Source organism: Lutra lutra, chromosome 2, assembly GCF_902655055.1.
Source record: "Lutra lutra chromosome 2, mLutLut1.2, whole genome shotgun sequence".
NCBI classification, from domain to species: Eukaryota; Metazoa; Chordata; class Mammalia; order Carnivora; family Mustelidae; genus Lutra; species Lutra lutra.
Window position 1 is genome coordinate 9564366 of NC_062279.1, and position 18637 is coordinate 9583002.

The 18637-nt window shown below is 37.2% G+C and overlaps 1 non-coding gene across 1 annotated transcript; it reads right to left on the reverse strand.

Moving 5' to 3' along the window:
* Positions 1 to 3054: 3054 nt before the first annotated feature.
* LOC125094490 (U4 spliceosomal RNA) lies at positions 3055 to 3195 on the reverse strand. Its single transcript, XR_007125519.1, has one exon. It is a non-coding gene; the product is annotated as a U4 spliceosomal RNA (small nuclear RNA).
* Between the last annotated feature and the right edge of the window lie 15442 nt (positions 3196 to 18637).

An 18637-nucleotide genomic window follows, 5' to 3' on the forward strand; every position in this document is an offset into this window, starting at 1 on the left:
AGAAGCAGTAGTTTTAAAACACCTGGGTTATGTGTGAAAACGGTTCCTTTGCTGATTTTAGGCTGTGTGCTACGAGGCTGGAATATGCAGGATTGTTTTCAAGACCAGATATGGTGTACGGCACCATTTTTCTTGCCTTCTTGTAACAGAGCTGGCCAGACACTTGTGAGTTCAGGTCTGAAACTCTTTCACTAAATGGCTTTAGCACCACTCACCTCAATTCTGTCTTCCCTCACAGGCCATCTCGCCCAGCATGTCCATACTAGCAAGTGCCCCCTGAAAGTAGCTCCTGCTTTACCACACCTGCGAGGCAGCCTCAGTGGGAACGAGCCTTTCCCTAAAGCAATTATTATACTTCATATATAGTACACAGCCCCAGGCAGGACCAGCAAACAATTAAGGCAGCTTCTGACCCTTGCAGGTAAGGGGTGAGACCTGATAAGCCGTGCACTTGCAGCTAGTAGAACCAACCCTCTTGGCCAGCCATCAGCACATCCACAGTATCTGGAGTCTAGTCTTTTTTTTTTTTTTTTAAGATTTTATTTATTTATTTGACAGAGAGAGATTACAAGTAGACAGAGAGGCAGGCAGAGAGAGGGAAGCAGGCTCCCTGCTGAGCAGAGATCCCGATGCGGGACTCGATCCCAGGACCCTGAGATCATGACCTGAGCCGAAGGCAACGGCTTAACCCACTGAGCCACCCAGGCGCCCTGGAGTCTAGTCTTAACAGGAGGATGCATGCAGCAGACACAAGGGCCACCCTGAGAGTGCCTGGTTCTGGTGATCAGGAAAAACTGTCTCCTGTAGAATGCTTCCTACATAAGTCCACTACTTCCAGCCACAGGACATGAGACTGACCTACCTAGTACATAGAAACCAAAAGAAAGACTCAAAGTGAGAAAAATATATTCCCAGCAAAAAAACGCAACAGAACCTTTGAAAAAAGAAGTAAACATAAGGTATGTACTTGATCTACATATATATATGTGTGTGTGTATATATATCCCAATATCCTTGATGAATATAGATGCAAAAGCCTCAACAAAGTATTAACAAGTCTAATTCAACAATAGATTAAAATAATCATTCACCATAATTCAGTATGATTTATTTTAGGGATGTAAAGATGTTGCAATATCTGCAAATCAGTCCACATGATACACCACAAACCCTGGCCCAAAATATTGGTTACTACTACCCTTAATCCTTTATCTGAGTACCCAGAGTCTTGTATTTTTCTGTCTGTACTGCCTTTCTGCCCTGTAGAGGCGATTGAACAGTTACCTTTTAAAATAAAACCACCTGAGTTTATAGGCAATACTCAGGTATCTTTCACTCCTTGGACAAAAATGGAGTTAAGCGCCATGACCAAGGAATTTCCAAAACCAAGGGAGAAACCTTACAAGTTTTTCTAATAATATTTTTAGATTTTATTTATTTATTTGATAGTGATCACAAGTAGGCAGAGAGGCAGGCAGAGAGAGAGAGAAAGGAGGGAGCAGGCTCCCTGCGGAGCAGAGAACCCGATGCGGGGCTCGATCCCAGGAGCCTGGGATCATGACCTGAGCCGAAGGCAGAGGCTTTAACCCCCTGAACCACCCAGGCGCCCCTAGTTTTTCTAGTAATTTAAAATCATATTGGTACCTATGGCTCAGGCTACCAGATCTTTATCAGCTTGAACACATGTTGACAGGACCTCAAGATGTCCAAAAATGGAAGCAGAATGGCATAAATCTGAGGAAGGTGTTTGAAATTGCCATTTTCTAATGTGGTCATCTTATGGACCAGAAAGAACTCAAAGAATAGCAGCTAATCTTTTAAAAGCCATTGCTAGGGTCTTCCCTACCTGTACAGATTGGTTTATTACTCAAACATTCAAACAAAAGAAAGGACTCTGTGAGACACTTTTGGAAGCCCTTTGGGAGGTGCTCTTGCTACAGCATTCCAGATTCCATACCCATGATTAAGATCAAATCTGCTCTAGCTGCTCTGTTTGTGAATGGATTGTCCCTGTGATTAGTGGGTCAAGAAGAATGGAGAAAAAAAAAATGAGACACCACCAAGGCCAGAGACCTAAAATAACACCTGGTTCTACACATTTCACACTTCCAGGGATCCACCATCAAAATGATGGTCTAAAGATCCATGTTTAATTTGTGATCTACTAGGGCACTGAAAAAAGATTGTCCTCCAAGGCCCCGTGCAAATTCTTCAGTTGTGGAGCTCCAAGGAAGTGTTCCCCGTTTGGACCCCTCCCAGAGCTGACAGAACTCTGATGGATTCTCCTGTGAACTTTCCTTTAAACAGCCAAGGAGAAACTAAACTAAACTAAACTAAACTAAATAAATAAATAAAAACTTTGACAAATAAATCCTGCTTTCTTAGGCCAACCATTCCCTCAGGATGAAAAAACAAAATTTTTTTCCATACTGGGGATATCTCCCTTTATGCTCAGAAATTTGGACAAACTGGAAACTGATATTCAGAGGCTGATAAACAAAAATTTAGGCCTTTTCCCCTAAACTAAATATACCCAGAGGAAATCAAGGTGTTTTCTTAAGTAAATGGGAATATCAGTCATTTGATATCATTTAGGTGAGAACCCAATCCTTTGAAAAATTAAAAACAGCTGTCATTGTTTTACAACTCTAGGTTCTACAGAATCACAGGTGTGGTTCCAGAAATATTTCAAAGATCATCAGTCCTTCTTACCAATCCCAAAACCTAACCTATTATAAAAATTCTGTCCTGAAGTGAATAGAAGTCCTAAAAATTGTTTACATTTTCCCTGCACCTCTAAAATGTAAATATTCTGTGTTCTGCTTGGTCTTGTTCAATCAAATAAAATAAAATCAAATAAAAGTCCATTTATTTAGTCCATTTATTTTATTTAAAAAAATGCAAATTCCAAGGAGATAATTCTTATCAAGTAAAAACAAGGGAAAAAGACCATTTAAAGCTTGGCTTATGAAATATAAATACAAATGTTAAGTGTCCTCCACAATATTAAAAGAAAGCTTTCCTTTAGTCATCTAGAGAAATTACCTTGACTTATTCCATATACCAAAAAAAGAAACTCAGACTGAAGGTTTATAACTAGTAAATTCTATACCTCTTTCAGGCAGTGATTTTAATTAGCAATAATCACGCCTCGGGTAAACCTCATTGGCTACAGTACTGCCACTGCGGAGTGATTTTAAAACAGAAGCTCTGTTTGAGTCTACATGTTTACATGTGTCTATATAGGTATCGTAAATGTGTTCCTACCTCTAGATTGTATTGGTAAAACCAATTTCTGAAAGAGCTCTAGTTGGTTTGAGGGGAAGTATGTGAAAGCCCTAGCATTCTAAAACTCAAGAAGCTGGAAACTAACTCAAATGTTTTCCAAAGTCACATGATCTGGAAAAATATTCAATGTAAAAGCTAGTTGAAGATTCATGATTTAATTAAAAACATGCCTATTTTAGAGTTATTACCATTAAATATAAAGCTTTTATTCTACCTTAGTTTACTGGCCAAATGAGTTCATTTTATCTTTTATAAGATATGTCAACAACAAAAAAATACCTTCGGATAATGAATGACTGACCTTTAATAATCAACTTAAAAAAACTAAATTAAATGAAAAGGCTCAAGTAAATATAAAAAAATAGTTTTCCGAAATATTTTTGATAACTCATTTAACTCCCCAAAACTTTAAGCTTTTAAGTTAAATTCATTTAAAAAGTCACTTTTAAGTTAAATTCATTAAAAGTCTAAATCATAATAAAAGAAAATACTAAAACGTTAATTAGTAAGCATAGGTTTTTCTCCTTTTGGCTTCTTATTATGGAGAAAAAATTGTGCACATATGAATGCTATAGTGGAAATTAAAAAAGCATATACTTCTAGAAATTGTAAAATTTATAAATTTGAAAATTTTTAAAAATGCTGCTATGGAAAAAACATGCTGCTATGCCAGACCATTTACAATTGCTTGCTTTTTAGTTCTCATTAGAATAATAATTTTTAACCCTTAGAAATCTTATATATAATTAATAAGGGAAACAACTCTGTATGCCAGGAAAATAAGATATCTTCAGTTTAAAAAGTTATGAGAAATGAGTTATAGTCAAAGCAATTTTGTCCTAAAATGTGGTCGGATTAAAGAGGGGGAAGAAAAGAATCAAAATGTTGAGAGAATTACAGTAGGTTTGTGGGGGAAAGAAAAACTTTGGAAAAAATTAATGTGTAATCAAGCTAGGTAAGATTAAAGTAAACCTATTAAAAATGTCTTTCAAAATTTGGTGTTCTTTGTATTAAAAAAAGTTTTCTTAGATGTTTGGTCTGCTTTTCATAAATTTATATATCTCTTTGCTTTTTAAATATTAGGTTTCATAATAATCTATGAATGCATTTAGAGAAGTGCAATAAAACTTTAAAAAATATTTTTGACAAACTTCTGAAAATCAAATTCCAAGAAAGTCTTTAATCTGGAATAGCCCAAAAGTGTTTGGCAAATTCAATAGACACAAATATATACTACTAAAGCCTTCTTCATATGATATTTGTAAGATTGTGGCACTTGTCGGTAAAGTCCTTTTTTGCTTCTGCAAAAACGACCACTTATTGCCAGACTTTTGCCGTCCTCATGTCTTTGTGACATGACAACAGTCTGCTCCTGCATCAGAAAAAAAATGAGGGATGGGGGTAGTGGTGCCAGAATGGTTGTAGATGTAATGAATAATCAGGGATATGGGAAGCTTAAGATGGCTTGGCTCCTCCCAGATCCCTGACAAACTTTCTCTTTTGCAGTTTCTGCATTTTCTTACCCACCACAGCATAGTACATTTCAGAGGACTCAAATTATAAATAGACATCGGTATAGAAACTTTTATAAAATTGCAGTATACCAGCAATGTCTGGCCTTTTTGGTCCCTAATCCTAAAAAAACTGGTTTGTTCCCGGAGGTTTCAAACCCTATAAAACACAGCTGTGGCTAGATGTCTTTAAACTGCAATTTAGTATATGTTATCAGTGTTTTCTGGATAGGTTAAAGCCTTTTCCTGCCACAAAGGCTGGTAATGATGTGAGAAACAACGGCAGAAGAAAAATTACTAAATTTTCTTACTACCTACAGCCCATTGACAAGTCCTTGAAACAGTCAGAGTGACTTTCCTCTAAGGACTCAACTGCCCCCTCCCATGTTACTACTATGCTAAGGGCAAAAGACAATCCTACCCCACACCCCCCAGCCCACTGCAGGATCCTGTAAGTCTATTTTAACATGCAAAAATTCCATTAGAAATTTCCTTTATCTCTAAACTCCCAAGATACACGTTGACAATCATCCGCCAATCATCTGGGCCACTGATATATATCTGAAGGATATCATGACTAAGGTTTTATTAGGTGGTAATATGTGATGTTTTCCCAAGATAGTTCCCTCCTCAACGTCCTAAAAACCTTGCTTCCAAAATTCTTTAGAGACTTATGCTATCCCTAACCCCTTCCTAACTTGAAAGTATGTAATAGACCACTCCTCATGACCCTGGTGCAGCTCTTTCTGCCCATGGGACCTGTCCTTGTGCTTTAATACTACCACCTTTTTGCACCAAAGACATCTCAAGAATTCTTTCTTACCTGTCGGCTTTGAACCCTAGCTTCTTTCCTACATCAGTACCTTCACAGAAAAAATAAGTTTCCCACTTGGTGTGTACTTTTCACTATGTCCAGTGATAGAGGCACCCACTTCTCTCAACAAATCATAGGAGCCTTAACAGAAACCTTAGGAATTTTTTGAAATTCTAACCATATACAACCTTTTGCTGGTCCCTTGTTATCTCGTGCTCATATGACCAGCTACTATGAGTCTCTAATGTCTTATGTTTAAGCCTATCATCAACAGGTTAAAGAAGCCTTCCTGGGCTGTAATTTAAAAGAAGCTGTCAGTCACAGTCTATGGAGCCTGCTGACTGGGTATTCTAAAACATCATCAGAGGCAGACAGTCCTAGAGCATAACTGAAATGATCTGACCACTGACGACTACAAAACTAAAAGATGCTAGAGACCTCTCAATCTATTAGACAAGGAAGAGAAGTACCTAACAGCAAGGTAGACTTTTTGTTCCTAAGACGATGGGTCAAGACTTCATAATTTAACTAAATATAAACTCTCTTACCTGTACTCTAGCACTGGCCAGGAAAGATAGTATCTTTCATCTCTTTTTTGAGGTCACTGCCAATGGAGATAACCTCTTTTTTTTTTCCCCCAGACAAAAAGGAAATCTAACTGTGCCCTGACTTTTCACAAGACATCCATTTGTTGGCTCCCTAGATTTATATTGGTAGGTTAAAAAGGCCTAACTAGTTTTGTTTTTCTTTTTCAACATTTTCTTAGCAATTCAGGGTCTCTTCTGGTTCCATACAAATTTTAGAATTGTTTGTTCCAGCTCTTTGAAAAATGCCAGTGGAATTTTGCTCGGGATGGTATTGAAAGTATAGATCACTCTAGGCAGTATAGACATTTTAACAATGTTTATTCTTCTGATCCATGAGCATGGAATGCTTTTCCATCTTTTTATGGAAATATCTTTCCATATCTTCAATATCTTCAATATCTTTCATGAGTGTTCTGTAGTTCCTCAAATACAGAATGTTTACCACTTTGGTTAGGTTTATTCCCAGGTATCTTATGGTTCTTGGTGCTATAATAAATGGAATCGATTCTCTAATTTCCCTTTCTATTTTTCATTGTTAGTGTATAAGAAAGCAACTGATTTGATTTTGTATCCTGCCACATTTTACTGAATTGCTGTATGAGTTCTGGTAGTTTGGGGGTAGTCTTTTGGGTTTTCCATATAAAGTATCATGTCATCTGTGAAGACAGAGAGTTTGACTTATTTGCCAATTTGAATACCTTGTATTTATTTTTGTTGTCTGCCGTTGCTCGGACTTCTAGTACTATGTTGAAAACAGTGGCGAGAGTGGACATCCTTGTTGTATTCCTGATCTCAAAGGGATGGCTGCCAGATTTTCCCCATCGAGAATGATATTCGCTGTGGGGTTTTCTTAGATAGATTTTATGAAGTTGAAGAATATTCCCTCTATCCTATTTTGAGGCGTTTTAATCAGGAAGAGATGCTGTGCCTTGTCAAATGCTTTTTCTGCATCAATTGAGAGGAACGAAGAGACCCCAAATTGCTAAGGAAATGTTGAAAAAGAAAAACAAAACTGGGGGCATCACATTGCCTGATTTCAAGCTTTACTGCAAAGCTGTGATCACCAAGACAACATGGTACTGGCATAAAAAATAAACACATAAACCTGTGGAACAGAGTAGAGAGCCCAGATATGGACCCAAAACTCCATGGTCAAATAATCTTCAACAAAGCAGGAAAAAAAAAATCCAGTGGAAAAAAGAGAGTCTCTTCCATAAATGGTGCTGGGAAAACTGGACAGCTATGTACAGAATAATGAAACTCAACCATTCTATTACACCATACACAAAGATAAACTCAAAATGGATAAAAGACCTCAATGTGAGGCAGGAATCTATCAAAATCCTAGAGGAGAACATAGGCAGTAACCTCTTCGACATGGACCACAGCAGCTTCTTTCAAGACATGTCTCCAAAGGCAAAGGAAACAAAAAGGAAAAATGAACTTTTGGGACTTCATCAAGATCAAAAGCTTCTGCACAGCACAGGAAACAGTCAACAAAACAAAGAGACAATCCACAAAGAGGAATGGGAGAAAATATTTGCAAATGACACTACAGATAAAGGGCTGATATCCAAGATCTATAAAGAACTCCTCAAACTCAACACACCCAAAACAGATAATCACCTCAAAAAATGGGCAGAAGAGATGAACAGACACTTCTCCAAAGAAGACATACAAATGGCCAACAGACAGATGAAAAAATGTTCGTCTTCACTAGGTATCAGGGAGATTCAAATCAAAACCATGCTGAGATATCACTTTACACCAGTTAGAATGGCCAAAATTAACAAGACAGTAAACAACAAGGGTTGGAGAGGATGTGGAGAAAGGGGAGGCCTCTGACACTGTTGGTGGGAATGCAAGTTGGTGCAGTCACTTTGGAAAACAGAGTGGAGATTCCTTAAGAAACTAAAAATAGAGCTTCCCTATGACCCTGGAATTGCACTACTGGGTATTTACCCCAAAGATACAGATGTACTGAAAAGAAGGGCCACATGTACCCCAATGTTCATAGCAACAATGGCCACAGTCACCAAACTGTGGAAAGAGCCAAGATGCCCTTCAACAGAAGAATGGATAAGGAAGATGTGGTCCATACATACAATGGAATATTATGCCTCCATCAGAAAGGATGAATCCCCAAATTTTGTATCAACATGGATGGGACTGGAAGAGATTATGCTGAGTGAAATAACTCAAGCAGAGAGTGAGTTATTATATGGTTTCACTTGTGGAGCATAAGGAATAACACAGAGGACATCGGGAGTTGGAGAGGAGAGTGAGTTGAGGGAAATCAGAGTGGGAGATGAACCATGAGACACTGTGGACTCTGAGAAACAAACTGAGGGTTTTGGAGGGGAAGGAGTGGGGGCTTGGGAGGGCCTGGTGGTGGGTATTAAGGAGGGCACGTATTGCATGGAGCAATGGGTGTAGTGCATAAACAATGAATCTTGGAATGCTGAAAAAAAATTACAAAAAAAAAAAAAGGCCTTACTAGAAGACATTTCTCATTCAGAATGCACTCCTTTTGGAGAGCATAGTTCTCTGGATAAGGATAAATGTAAATGAGGCCATGATCACAAAATTCTCCTTAATTCTTAAAATTATTACAATATCAGCTGTCACCCAACAAAGATCCTTAAACTCTCTAGCCAAAGTTATGTTTGATAATAAAGTATCTCTTAATTATCTTTTAACTGAATAAGGTGGTATCGAATAAGGTGGTATCTGTGCTATGACAACACCTTCTGTGTCTGAACTAACACTTCTGGGGAAATCAAAACTCAATTACAGAAGGACAGCTTGCTTAGGTTAAAAAGGTGCCTTTAAGTGAAATCTTTGACTTACTTATTTTTTGATGGTTTGAGTCTTGGGGCCACAGCTCTAAAGTACATTCAAAATATTAGGAATTCTATTGCTTATGGTAATCATAATGATCACCCTGATAGGTTATATTCTCTCAAAACTTTATATTTGCAGCATTAGCCACCAAGCAAGTGATCTCCCTGACTCGAAAATCTAAGAAATGAAAAAACAACAAAAAAAACAAACAAACACTTAAAATGTTAACCAGAAGATGCGACCTGTGAAAGCTCAGAGGTTAGGTAAAAATGTACCACACAAAGGAACACCAAAAATTTGGGAACTTCAGAGTGGTAGCTGAGAAGGATGCTAATGCCTTAAATTTTTATCACATCTGTCAGTGGAGCTGAGAGTCTGATCAAAAGGGGAAGAATTGTATCATTTAACTGGAGATCCCAAACTGGGGCTTGACACCTAATCTAATTACAGTTCCAACTTAATCCAGAAATATTGTCTTAACCGCTGAGTCAAAAATTTTTCAATCACTTGCCAATGATTCTGCCACATGGGTACTATCTGTCCTCCCCTGAAAGATAGAATAATCTGCATAAGACACCTTTCTTTTCCTCCTAAAGGAAAGACAACTTGCATCAATCTTTTTATTTTGCTAATAACTCCTTACCTCACTTGCTTATATAAAATCCTTCCTTTCTGTACATCTCCTAGAAGCCCCCCTCTATTTCATAGATGGGATATTGCCCAATTCATGAATTAGTAAATTCAGTTAGATCTTAACAAAAACTTAACTGAATAAATTGTAATTTGACAGATAAAATGGATAAAAACCATATGATTATCTTCATAAATAAAGGAAAACCTTTGACATAATTCAGCATCCATTAATAAAAATAACAGACTGGGTTTAGAGGCAATATACTTCAACATAAAAGGCCATATATGACAAACCCACCACTAATATCATGCACAATGATGAAAGTATGAAAGCTTTTCCTTTAAGATCAGGAACAAGACAAAGATGTCCTCTCTCACTACTTTTATTCAACATTATACTGGAAGTCCTAACTGTAATAATCAGACAAGAAAAATAAATAAAAACATCCAAATTGGAAAGAAAGAAGTAAAACATATTATTTGCAAACGACATGAAATTATATATAGAAAACTGTAAGAACTCCATCAAAAAAGTATTAGAATAAATGAATTCAATGAAGTTGCATGATTAAAAATCAATATACAGAAGTCTGTTGTATTTCTATGCTAAAAACAAACTTGCAGACAAAGAAATGAATGAAAGAATCCTATTTACACTTAAATCAAAACTAATAAAATGCATAGGAGTAAATTTAACCAAGAAGGTGAAGACCCATACCCTGAAAACCTAAAACCTTGATTTAAGGAATTAAGACAACATAAATAAATGTAAAGATATACCATGTTTATGGATTGGAAGAACATTGTGAAAATGTCCACACTACCCAAAGCAATCTACAGATTCACTGCAATCCCTATAGAAATACTAATAATATTTTTCACAGAACTAGAAAAAATAATGTGTACCACCTCAAAAGACCCCAAATAACCAAACCAATCTTCAAAAGACCAATGCTTGGAGGTATTATTATACGCTCAGATTTCAAGATATGCTATAAAACTAAATAATTAGGGGCGCCTGGGTGGCTCAGTTGGTTGAGCGACTGCCTTCGGCTCAGGTCATGATCCTGGAGTCCCGGGATCGAGTCCCGCATCAGGCTCCCAGCTCCATGGGGAGTCTGCTTCTCCCTCTGACCTTCTCCTCGCTCATGCTCTCTCTCAAATAAATAAATTAAAATGTTTAAAAAAAAAAACTAAATAATTAAAACAGTATGGTACTGGCACAAAAAGAGACACATGGATCAACAGAACAGCATAGAAAGACAAGATACAATCCCACACTTTTATGGCCAATTAACCTATGATTTTTTTCTGGATCTCTGCCCACAGTCAAGGGCAACAAAAACAAAAAACAAAAAAATAAATAAGCAGTTAGGACTATATTAAAACATTTTTGCATAAGCAAAAGAACTCATCAATAAAACAAAAAGAAAATATATTGAATGGGAGAAGATATTTACAAGTTATATACATATATGCATGTTTGTATACTTGTATAGACATATATAAGAGGTTAATACACACACTATATATAGAATTCGTACGATACCCCCCACCAAAAAAAAAAAATCCATTAAAAATGGGCAGAAGACCTGAATAGAAATTTTTCCAAAGATGACAAAAAGGTGGCTGACATACACATGAAAAGATGCTCAACATCTCGGATCATCAGGAAAATGGAAAGTAAAGCCACAATGAGAGATCACCTCACACAAGTTTCCTTAAAAAAATCAAATACCGAGAGGCTGCTGGGAAGATGGCAGAGGAGGAGGACCCTGGGCTCTCATCTTGCCATGTGGCCATCTAGAGAACAACCCACATTGGCCTAAATAAACCAGAAAGCAACCTGAAAGATGGCAGAATAGACTCTCCACAGCCTGACATAGACAAGAGGCCACAGCGAAGCAGATCCACCCCTCCAACTGCTCTTGGCAGGATCCCATCAAAGCAGTGCCACAATTCTGGCAGTGTGTAGGCAGCCCAGACAAGGGTCAGCATCACTCCAAAGTGAGTCCTGCTCCAGGGAGAGGGGAAGATCACACACCAGTCTGACTGTGACCCCAGCAGTGGGCTGGGGGCAAGCAGCTGGTCTGACTGCAGGCCTCACCCCCCAGTAAAAGCTTCTCAGGGGACCACACTGGGAAAGTGTCTGCAGTTTGGTGCTACTTATTCTCTAGTAAGGGCCTGCTCTTACTCAACCCAAGCCCAAGGCAGCCGTGGACTGTCCCACTGACACCCCAGGCACCACTTTTGTGTGGACTTTGCCCACAACACGCAGAGAGCCATCACAGGCTGAACTGAAGGCAAACACAACTCCACCACAATGGCAGTACAACCCTGTAGCAGTACACATAGGAGACACCCACACAGTACCATTTTCTGGTGAAAAGGAGACATCGCACTACAGGACCTTGTCTTCATAAAGCCACTACTTTCAAGTGCAGGCGATGTAGCTGACTTTCCTAACACATAGAAACAGACACAATAAATAGACAAAATGAGGAGACAGGAATATGTCCCAAATGAAAGAGTAGAACAAAATCAGAACAAGAGACCTAAACAAAATGGAAATGAGTAATATGTCTGATAGTGAATTTAAAGTACTCCTCATAAAGATACTTGCTAGAATTGAGAAAGGAGTGCAGACTCCAAGAGACCCTCCACCAAGAGAGTAGATATAAAAAAGAACCAATTAGAACTACTGGACTTACTAAATGGAAATAAAAATAGACCACCTGGAATAAATAGCAAACAAGAGGAAGTAGAAGAATGGATTAGTCACATGGAGGACAGAGTAATGGAAAATAATCAAGCTGGGCAGATGAGAGGGGGAAAAATATGCAAAATGAGAATAGACCCGTGGAACTCAGCAACACTGTTAAGCGTAACAGTCACAGGTCAGGAACCCCAGAAAGAGAAGAAGGAGAAAAGGGGGCAGAAGATTTGTCTGAAGAAATAATAGCTAAAAAAATTCCTGAATCTGGGGAAGAGAGGAGAAATCCATATTCAGGAGGCACAAAGAGCCTCCAACAATACCAACCCAAAGAGCTCTGCACAAAGTAAATAAGATGTCCAAAAGCAGTGATAGAGAATTTTGAAAGCAGCAAGAGAAAGGAAAGCAGTGATAGAAAAGGGAAGCCCCATATAGCTATCAGTGGGTTTTTCAGCAGAAACTCTGCAGACCAGAAGAGAGTGGCATGAATTCCAAGTGCTAAAAGGAAAATATCTACAGACAAGAATACTCTATCCAGCAAGGTTTTCATTTAAAATAGAAGGAGAGATAGAGTTTCCCAGGAAAAAAAAAGAAAAGTTAAAGGCAAAACCAGTCACATCCCTGTCACACACATTGCCATCAGCCTGTGGGTCCCAGATTCACAGTCTCACCACCCTCCTCCCGCATGAGTCAGCATCCACGGCCTGCCACCTGCTTTGCGCCAAGTCAACACCCCTTCACCTCAGATTGCCAAGGGCTCCAACTGACACTCTTCCCCTCAAATTCCAGCCCATGCTCGTTTGTGCACAAAAGTGGGCATAATTATAACAGCAGAATGAAGCGACCCTATTTAGGTGGGACCTATAATGGATAAAAGGAGTGTGCTAGGCTGAAAATATCTCCAACAAGCCCATCAAAGAACAACACATACAGCATGATTGTGACTAATAAAAGAAACAAACCCAGGGAAAAATAAAACAAGATGAAACCAGGGAGACAAACCATAAGAGACTCCTAAGCATGGGAAACAAACTGAGGGTTGCTAGAGGGGAAGGGTGGGGGGAAATGGGGGACCTGGAGGATGGGCATTAAGGAGGGTAGGTGATATAATGAGCATTGGCTGTTGGAGCCTTGGCTGTTATATGCAACTATGAATTACTGAACTCTACCTCTGAAACTAATAATACACTATATTTAATTAATTGAATCTAAATTTAAAAAAGAACCCCCCCCAAAAAAAAATTAGAAATACCATACCGTACAATCCAGTAATTCCACTTGTGGGTATTTACATGAAGAAAATGAAAACACTAATTGGAAAAGATATATGCAAATCTACGTTTATTGTAGCATTATTTGTAATAGTCAAGATATAGAGGCAACCCAAGTATTCATTGATAGATGTATAGATTAAAAAATGTGGTATATATTATATATACACACATATATACACATTTTTAAATCTATACAACATATATATAATATCAACCTTAAGAATGAAATCTTGCTATTTTTATAACATGGATGGACACTGAAAATATTTTATGTAGGTAAGAGAAAGGCAAATACCATAATTTCATTTAAATGTGGAATCTAATGAACAAGTGAACCAACAACAAAAAATTCAGAAACTGACTCAAATATAGAGAACAAACTGGTGGTTGCCAGAGGGGAAGGGTGCTGGGTGAAATAGGTAAAGAGGTAAGAAATGCAAACTTGTAATTATAAAATAAATAAGTCATGGGGATACAAAGTACAGCATAGGGAATATAGTCAATAATATTGTAATAACTCTGAATGATGGCAGATAACTACTTTTGTTACGGTGAGCACTTTATAAAATTTGTAATTGTGAAATCACTACATTGTACACCAAAAAGTAATAATGTCAATATTTCCATTAATTTTTTTTAAAAATATGCAGATAAAGTAAGATGAAAATGTTTCAAGGTTTAGTTCATATTCAATTTTTGTACAAGTTTTATAATTTATTATGCACTACCAAATGAAAATGTGAACAAACTCTTACATGTGGTTGATTTATACAGAACTTTAGGAAATGCAAACTAATATATAGTGGCAACACATCAGTGGTTCCAGGGGATGGAGGGGCTGGGGTAGTGGGAACAATAAGGACAACAAGAAGGGAATTTTTGGAGTGATGCAGATGTATACTGTCATTATTGTGGTAATAATTTCACAGGTGCGTGCCTATTTCACAATATATCAGATAAAATGTATAGATGTATATAAATATATGTATATGTACGCACTGTATGATTCCTCTTGCTAAAAATTCCGAGAAATTAAAACTAAAATGACAGGAAGAAAATTGATATTTGCCTGGGGATGGACAAAGTAAGTGGAGAGTATGAAAGGAAAGGATGGGGGCGCCTGGGTGGCTCAGTGGGTTAAGCTGCTGCCTTCGGCTCAGGTCATGATCTCAGGGTCCTGGGATCGAGCCCCGCATCGGGCTCTCTGCTCAGCGGGGAGTCTGCTTCCTTCTCTCTCTCTGCCTGCCTCTCTGCCTACTTGTGATCTCTCTCTGTCAAATAAATAAATAAAATCTTTAAAAAGAAAAAAAAGAAAGGATGACACAAGGAAACTTTGGAAGCGATGGATATGTTTCATATCTTACTGTGATGATGGTTTCATGGAAATGAACATATGTCAAAATGAATTAAATTTGCATTGATAAACATGTAAGGTGCTATGTGTCTCTTATAATAGATAGAATTTAAAAGACTGATGAATGGATAAGGAAGATGTGGGGGGTGTGTGTGTATGCACAATGGGATATTACTCAGCCATAAAAAAGAAGGAAATCTTGCCATTTTCAGTGACGTGGATGGAGCTAGAGTGTATAACGCTAAGTGAAATAAATTAGAGAAAGACAAATACCATAGGATTTCACTCCTTTGTGGAATTTAAGAAACAAATGAACAGAGGGGAGAAAGAGAGAGCAAACCAAGAAACACACTCTTAACTACAGAGAACAAATTGGTGGTTGCAGAGAAGACGCAGGTGGGAGGGATGGGTGAAAGAGGTGTGGGGATTAAGGAGTGCACTTGTGATAAGCACCAAGTGATAAATGGAAGTGTTGAATCGGTATATTGTACACCCGAAACTAATGCAACACTATGGTAACCAACTGGAATTTGAATAAAAACTTTAAAAAAAATTTAAAATACATATGACTAATAATTGTTGAGGATTTAAAAACAACTGGAACTCTACACTTCATATAGGAAAAAAGTTCCTTATACTATGTGAAATATTGATTTACCATATAATACAGTTATTCCACTCCTCAATATTTGCCCAAGAGGAATTAGAACAAAGTAATTGTTCATATGTGTTTGTAGCTGCTTTTTTCCTAACCTCTCAAACCTGGAAACAACTCAAATGTGCATCAAAAGTAGATAGACCAACAAATTGGGTCGTAGTCACACACTCTATAGACTACTAAGCAACAAATATGAATAGACTTCTGAGGCACGCAACATTTATAGGTTATAAATCATCCTGTGTGAAAGAATCCAGCCAAAAATTCATATTTGTAATTCCATTTCTAATAAATTCTAGAAACCACTAAACTTTAGTGACAGAAAGCATATCAAGATTTACTACAGAGGAGATTTGTAGGAACTTTTTAAGAGACAGGAATTTTATTGGTACTCACTCACATTTGTCAAATTTCATCAAATTGTATGCTTAAAATTGCCACTTTTTACTGTATGTAAATCATATCTCAATATAGTCAATTTAAACAACACAAAACCACCAATTTTCTAAGAAGCTGTATCTTAAAAGTGACGTGACATTTCTATTGTAGTATATTGTAGTGTCATAAAATTACTTCAATTTTTTTGTTTTTTTTGTTTCTGTATAACTGATACTTATATACTTATAGTTAGATCTACATTTAGGGTCATAATACACTCTTCCAGCTCTTTAAAAATGGTATAATTAAAAAAGTAAAACACAGTTCTACCTATGCATTGCCAGGAGTCCAGCCATGTTTCATTCATGTCTATGCAAACTTATTGAACTTAATGTCCTTTAAAAAGGTGAAATTCAATAAAGATCAGTTCTAAATTTTGATTTACATAACTGTTCTGATAGAATTTGTTTTTCCACCTAACTGTGAAATTTACCCTTGAGTATTGTTAAAATATATGTCAATACTTGTTAAAGAGCTTTTTCAGTGGAAATACAGTGTGTGTGTGTATTTATATATGTGTGTGTGTGTGTGTGTATAGTATTTAATATATAAATACTATGTATTTACTAAATACATAGTTATAACAAAAACCCCAAGGAATTAGATCTTCTGTTTCAAATTAGAATTGAAAAGATTTTTCCTATGTCCTCAGCAGCTTGTACTTAAATTTCATTAATCAATGTGATATCTCTTACAGTTAGTGCTGGTTAGCTAGCTGAGTTGCACTGCTCTTAAACACTATTAATCTCCCTGTTCTCCCATCTTCACATGCTATGTTCCTTTGCTGCATTTAGGATCCAGGCCTATAGAAAACTTAGCCTCTTCTTTATAGAACTCTACAACAAACATTGACTTTCCCATTCTATCTTCATTATCTTGCTCATTTTCCTCCTAAGACATAACTGTCAACAGTAAATTTTATATGTATTTTTTATGTTTCAAAAGAGTCTAAGTTCTATGAAAACATCTTTTGCCTCATTTTTTCACTGCTTCCTACTTAGTGCCTGTATACAACAGGTACTCATGAAATATTAGTTGGATAGATGCAAGCATGAAGACAGAAATAAATGGATGCATCTGCCTAATCAGAGAGTATATTTAGAGGAAATGAGGTTTGTCCGAGTTCTGACCAACCCTGCTGATCAAGTTTCTGTTTTACAACCTTGGAGTTAGCCCATTAAAGTGAGAAATGGGGATTTCTCAGCTGGAGCAAAGAAAAAAAAAAAAAAAATTCAAGCCATTTGTTTAGAAAATGAGCTGTACATCTTTACTAAAACCTAGTATTATATCTACTTTCAAGATTAAAGGGCTTAGAAATTTTAAAATTTAAAACAAAATATACATATAATTATTTCCAGTTCGACTGTTAAAGCACATTATCTCAATTTATTCTCATCCTATCTATTCCACTGACTATGTTTGGTCCTCTACCTCATTACCTGGGTACTATATTTCTGTTCAATCTAACCAGATGTAGCTACTGAAAAGATATCAACAAAAGGGCTTTTTTTAAAGATTTTATTTATTTATTTGAAAGAGAGAGATCACAAGCAGGCAGAGGGGCAGGCAGAGAGACAGGAGGAAGCAGGCTCCCCGCTGAGCAGAGAGCCCGACGCGGGACTCGATCCCAGGACTCCGAGATCATGACCTGAGCCGAAGGCAGCGGCTTAACCCACTGAGCCACCCAGGCGCCCCAACAAAAGGGCTTTTTAAAAACCCGATTACAGGGGCGCCTGGGTGGCTCAGTGGGTTAAGCCTCTGCCTTCGGCTCGGGTCATGGTCTCAGGGTCCTGGGATTGAGCCCTGCATTGGGCTCTCTGCTCAGCAGTGAGCCTGCTTCCTCCTCTCTCTGCCTGCCTCTCTGCCTACTTGTGATCTCTCTCTGTCAAATAAATAAATAAAAGCTTTAAAAAAAAAAACCCGATTACAAATAAAGTCTAAATTAAGCCTAAATTCTTGTCAAGAACAATACATCAAAAACTACTGATGTCTATATGCTAGCTAATTGAAAATAATAATAATAATAAAACGTTGGCTAGGCTCCTCAACACTTTTAAGATATCAATTCAACATTTATTTTGTTTATTGTTATTTTGTTTATCCAAGAGTATCATGGATGCCTTTTTATTAAAATATTATTAAACAAGTAATATCAAAAATTTAAAAAAAAGAAAATGTGGCCTATCTAGCCTTATATCCAAACTTATCACAATCCAATTCTTTTTGTTCAAATCTGGCCCAAATTAAAGGAAATTGATCACAGAAGGACACTGGAAACTGGTAAGGGAATCTGGTTGCTTCTTTGTTTCTGTGATATAGCTTTGACTTATTCATCACCTCTGGTTCTGCTGCATGAATTTACAACAAGAGAAATTACAGCTCTCTGTGTTTTAGGCAGCAGGCCAACTTAGCATGTCAGAAGACTGTTTACTTTCATTTACTTCCTCTACTACTGTCAAAGAACCTAGCATTTTTTTTTTAATAAGGAACTATGAAGAGCTAATATTAAGAATGAATTAGATT